Genomic DNA, 6,502 nt, shown 5'->3' with positions numbered 1-6,502 from the left:
GAGCAAACCGAGATGCTTATAAGAAGCATCAAGATGAGTCATTAGATGTGTCATGCCTCATTCTCACAACCATGAACTCTGAGCTTCAGAAGCAACACGAGTTGATGACTGCTTATGATATAGTTAAACATCTTCGTCAACTATATCAAGGACAAGCAGAGCACTGGAAGAGGAACTACAAAGGATACCTAAAAGATCTTAAGAAAAAGAGAAATAAGATTTCTACTTCAGGTATACATGTTATAGAAGTCAATCTCTCTATTTCTTCATCGTGGGTATTAGATACTAGGTGTGCTTCTCACATTTGTACTAATGTACAGGCGCTGAGAAATAGCAGGACATTGACGAAGGGCAAGATAGACCTACGAGTAGGCGATGGAGCAAGGGTTGCTGCTGTTGTTGTAGGAACTTACTTTCTATCTCTACCCTCTGGGCTTGTACTAGAATTAGATGAATGTTGTTATGTGTCTGGTCTTACTAAGAACATTTTTCAGTTTCTTATTTAGACAAGAAAGGTTTTTCGTTTATAATAAAGAACAAATATTATTCTGTCTATTTAAATGATATGTTCTATTGTAGTGCACCTCTGATGAACGAACTCTATATTCTAGACTTAGAGAACCCCATCTATAACATAAGTACCGAAAGGTTCAAGTCAAATGAAATGAACCAAACCTATCTCTGACATTGTCGCTTAGGTCATATAAATGACAAACGCTTATCCCAGCTCCATAAAGATAGTTTACTGGACTCATTTGATTTTGAATCATATGAGACATGCGAGTCATGCCTACTGGGCAAGATGACCAAGACTCCCTTTAGTGGACACAGCGAAAGTGCGACTGACTTGCTAGGACTTATACATAATGAGGTATGTGGCCCTTTCAATGTCACAGCCAGAGGTGGTTATAGGTATTTCATTACATTTACTGATGACTTCAGTAGATATGGTTATGTGTATTTGATGACACATAAGTCTGAATCCTTTGAAAAGTTCAAAGCATTCAAGAATGAAGTACAAAACCAGCTTGGCAAAAGTATTAAGACACTTCGATCAGATCGAGGTGATGAATACCTTAGCCATGAGTTTCGTGACTATCTAGCTGAGTGTGGAATTCTATCCCAACTCACTCCTCCTGGAACACCACAGTGGAATGGTGTATCTGAAAGGAGGAATCGTACCCTATTAAATATTGTGCGATCTGTTGGTGCGGGAAGCATCCGACGATCGAACTCGTGTTTTGATAATGGCAAAGAATTCAAAGTTAAGATGTTTGGTAATCTAACAAGTCTACTTGAGGATGTCAGGAAAGTCCTAGCTGCGGTTAGGCAAAGGGAAAACCCTAGGGGGCGGTAACCCTAGGTCATAGGGGGTGGTAACCCTATGCGGAAAGTCTTGGTAGGTCGATGTCTTCAGGCAAAAGTCCTAGGGGGTGGTAACCCTAGGTGGAAAGTCCTGGTGTCGCGAACCAGGTGAAAGACTGGATTGGCCGGGAAGCGGATGTCCAGCAGAAAGTCCAGAAGCGTCGGGTGCTGAGCAAAAGTCTAGTCGATCTGGAGGATCGACTGGCAACAGGTAAAATCTCCTGAGTGGAGTAGGTGAGGACGCGTTCCCCGTAGAGGGAACAGTAGGCGTCGGGTCGACCTAGGGTTTCCGGTCGGAAACCCGAAGTCAGACTCGGACAGTCCGGAGACTGTCTATACTTTATTTATCATGTGTTTTGTGCTAACTTTGTGTTGCAGGATTGTGTTTGGAACTAACGTATCTTGCAGGTGAAAAGGAGCAACCTAATTCCTCGGATGAACAGTGTCCGAGGCTCCTCCATGGAGCTTGAAGGCGCCTTGGGTACAAAAGCTGACCTGGCCGCGAAACAGGGTTGAAGGCGCCTCAGCTGGCTCTGGAGGCGCCTTGGAAGGCGCCTTGAAGGTCCTTGAAGGCGCCCTCAAAGGTGATAAGCGCAAACTGGTCAGCGCTCATCTGCACGGTGGACAGGGTTGAAGGCGCCTCAGATGGCTCTGGAGGCGCCTTGGATGCCCTTTATAAGGGGACTTCGAGCAGCATTGAAGGACAACAACTTCCAAGCGATCCTTGTGCTGCGTGCTGCTCAATCAACGACCCTGAAGTGCTGTTACGAGTCCACGACGACCAGGAGCTTCGAGATTACGATTCTGTCGTCGGTATACTTGTTTTTAATTACTGTACTAATTGTAAATCTTGTACTCCTTTTCGTACTTATAAGTGTTGCCCACCGAAAGCGATCAAGGATCGCGGGCCTTCGAGTAGGAGTCGACCTAGACTCCGAACGAAGTAAAACTTCTTGTATCCCTCTGTGATTGCATTCGTTATTTCCGCTGCGTATATTTACTTTGATAGTTTTACGATTCCGATACGATCAAAATAGCCGTGAGCGCTATTCACCCCTCCCCCCCTCTAGCGCGTCTCGATCCAACAATTGGTATCAGAGCGGGGTCGTCTTGAATCAGTGCAACCACTATTCGAGACAATTTTTTCGTGGTTTTGTTCGGAGTCGATTAGAATTTAGCCTCATAGCTATATTCTAATTTCTTTTTACGAATCGATTTTTTGCTCAAAGTTGGTCAATACCACTTGAGCCTATTATTTTTTCCTTCCTCCCGCACTACTAATCCAAGACTTAGTCTTGGAATAGATCTTGTTGTTTCTATTTTTTTTGTAGATCTAAATGGCCCAACAAGAAGGATATAGCACCGTTCGTCCCCCATTATTTTCCGGAGAAGACTTCGGATATTGAAAGGGGCGAATGGAGATATATCTAAAGATCCAGTTCGACACCTGGATGATCGTCAAAACAGGACTGCAACTACCAACTGGTACAGACGGTAAGCCTACATCCTGTGAGAACTGGGAGCCCGCATTTATCAGAAAAGTGGAAGCCGACGCCAAAGCCACCTGCACCATCCAGTGCGGTCTGACCAAAGAAGAGCTCAACAGAGTCGGTCCATTCTCCTCCGCAAAGGAACTATGGGAGAAGCTGATCGAACTTCACGAGGGCACCTCGGAAACCAAGGTAAGTAAGCGTGATCTGTTACTTAACAAATTATACAATTTGAAAATGCAGGAAGGCGATACGGCAAGTTCTCTACACGCTCGAATCCAAGATATTCTGAACTCTCTTCATGGAATCGGGCAAAAGGTAGAAAACAGAGATATAATAAGGTATGCTCTTAACTCATTTCCTAGGAGCTCATTGTGGGCATCAATGGTAGATGCCTACAAAGTCTCTAAGGATTTGTCTTCCTTAAAATTAGACGAATTATTTAGTAAATTTGAACTCCATGAACAAACTAATGCACAGCCATCCGAGAAGGGCATTGCTTTGGTTGCAGGTAAAAGTCGAACAAGGGAATCAAGAGTACGGCGAAAGATTGAATCGGAATCAGAAGACGAACCCAACTCAGAAGATTCAGAGGATGAACTGACCAGCGAACTAGTAAATCTCGTGAAGAAGCTCTACAAGAAGAAGAAGGGATTCAACAAGAAAGATCTAAAGAAGGCAGTTCAATCCAAGGAGGTTCAACAGAACTCAAAGGCAAAGTACGAAGTCACTTGCTACGGGAGCAACCAGAAGGGGCATATAAAAGCCAACTGCCCGAAGGAAGCCAAGAAGCAAAGAAGAAAGAAGGCACTAAAGGCAACTTGGGACGAATCTTCTTCGGAGGACGAAGACGACGAACTCGACCAAACGAGTTTACTCGCATTGATGGCCCGGGACCAGATCAGCGAATCCGAGAGCGAGTCAGAAGCCGACTCTGAGCAAAGCCACGGATCCGCATCCGTTTCCGAAGGGCCAGACTCCGCTGTAAGTATTCCTAGGCTTAATAATTTAGTCAATTATTTACTTCGCAAATTAGCCAAGTCAAATTTGAAAATTAAGTCACTTTTAAAAGAAGTAACCATCCTTAAAGGAGTAACTAACTCAACATCTTTAATTGAAGATTCAACTCAAGTACAAGAACTTGAGAAAGAAAATTCAAATCTGAAAAATCAGTTAAAAGATTTAAAAATTACTTTAGAAAAGTTCTCTCTGGGCTCCAAGAATTTGGATCTAATTCTTGGGACACAAAGAGCCGTCTACAATAGAACTGGGCTAGGATATAAAAATAAAAGGAAATATAAATCTTATTTATCTTTAATAAACAAACAAAGTAGTAAATCAGTCCAAGCATGGGTCCCCAAGTCCAAATTGATCAATCAAATTGGACTTGGCCAATACTGGGTTCCGAAGGATCAAATATACTACCTCAACAGACCATATCGAGGCCGTGATCCAGGGAAAGCTAAAATGAAAACGATCTTAATTTAAAATTCGAAATTAAATTAAAAATTAAAAATTAAAAATCAAATTCTAAATTTAAAATTCGAAATTAAATTAAAAATTAAAAATTAAAAAATCAAATTCTAAATTTAAAATTCGAAATTAAATTAAAATTCGAAATTAAATAAAAAAATTCAAAATTTAAAATTCGAAATTAAACTAAAAATTCAAAATTAAATTGAAAACTAGATGGAGGATCCAAACTAGCTGGCACCTCCAACTGAACTACCCGATAAGGTAACTGAACCTAATCTATCCAAAATGGGTAAAACAAGAATAGATTACCCGGTAGGGTAATTAAGGTTAGATTAAAACGGGATAAGTTTAACTTGAACCACAGTACTGGTGAAGTTTTTGGATGATAGTACGTTAGGGAAGCTTGGGCATCGCATGTCTAGGAAGATATGGCTTCGACCTGGTGCATTTGGCCAAGTGGAACTAACCGAAGCTACCCTTAAATGGATCCTAACTAGTTAGACCAAGTTTTAGTATTAAGTTCAATGGGTAGGACTATTTGGAAAACCTCGAAGGCATGGTTACTTTAATGAGCTCCTTGTGACTCACCATAACCCAGAAGTTTATCCAAAGAATGCTTACTTGTTGAACCCAAAGCTAAACCTGAATCTAACACAAAGTTAAACCAGACCCTTGAATTCAACAATAAATCATCTCACATCAATTATAGGATTCCCTGATTGACAATTTAGACCGGGTGAGATGACTAAGAAACAAAATCAATTTCAAAATTATTTAAAAAATGTTTTCAAAATTAATTTCAAAAATATTTAAAAAATGTTTTCAAAATTATTTAAAAAAATCTTTCCAAAATCAACTTCAAAATTATTTTAAAAACTTTTCAAAATCAATTTCAAAATTATTTAAAAAACTCTTCAAAATCAATTTCAAAATTATTTAAAAAATATTTTCAAAATTAATTTCAAAATTATTTAAAAAATCTTTCCAAAATCAACTTCAAAATTATTTAAAAAAATTTTCAAAATCAATTTCAAAATTATTTTAAACTTAAAATTATTTGAAAAACTTAAAATTCAAAATTATTTGAAAAACTTAAATTTCAAAATTATTTGAAAAACTTAAATTTCAAAATGATTTTAAAACTTAATTTTCTAAAACCATATTGTTTTTATCAAAACTAAACCTTAAAGAATGTGTCGATTAAAAAAAAAAAAATATTGGGACACATAGCATCCGAAGCCGCCTCCATCTAAGAGGAGGCGCCCTCAAGCAGCGGCGGGAAATTTCCCGCCGCTCACTTAAGGCGCCTTAAAACCTCTCTTTTGTCACGAACAGAAGCATTTTTGCTTCTGTTCGTGTCTCGCCGCAAGCCACCGATCTCTTCGGTTTCTTCCCAACCAAGGCGCCTTCTACCTATCTCCTTCCCTTTAAATCCAAGCTATGCCTCCTAGGTACAATCTAAACCCTTCTTTAAGTGCTTAAATCCTATATTTTTTAGTTTTGCAATTTTTCTTGCATAATAGGAAGCGTCGTATTGTGGATACCACACCAGCACGGGCCCCTTCCACGGATCCGAGATTCCCCTCGGAACAACATAGGATAGATTTCTCTAGGTTTACCTTTGAGTCAATCAAACCTAGATATATTGGTAGGGAGTTTTTGTCACAAAATTGTCAACCCACTATCCAAATGATAACCCATTATCATTTAGATAAACTGGTTGATTGCACCACAACTGTCAATCAAGACCTATGTGCCCAGTTCTATCACAACCTTGAAAAGGTTGATGATAGAACTTATACCACCAGGGTAGGAGGTACAGACATTTAGTTCACTCCATCACTACTTCGCACCAGCTTAGAGATTAGGGAGTCTGAGTGTACATTTTTATGTTATCCGAGTAGGCCTCTACCTTTTGGTGCCCCCTATTCCCACGTTACATTAGACGACATTTACATGCATTTCTATGGGGAGGAGAGACCCTTAGGCCTGACTGAGTTCAGATCCACTCTTCTTCGAGTTCAGGATTATGCTATGTACAGAGTCCTGACAGCCTGTATTCTACCCTTATCAACTCGGGATGTCTCGACGATGCGACCGTCCCACTCGTTTTTCTTGTACGCCCTCACCCAGCACCTGGATATAGACATAGCCCTCCATATGTGTTACGC

The sequence above is a fragment of the Zingiber officinale genome, chromosome 5B, assembly GCF_018446385.1.
Source record: "Zingiber officinale cultivar Zhangliang chromosome 5B, Zo_v1.1, whole genome shotgun sequence".
Lineage (NCBI taxonomy): Eukaryota > Viridiplantae > Streptophyta > Magnoliopsida > Zingiberales > Zingiberaceae > Zingiber > Zingiber officinale.
Note: the sequence above shows the minus strand (reverse complement) of the source record.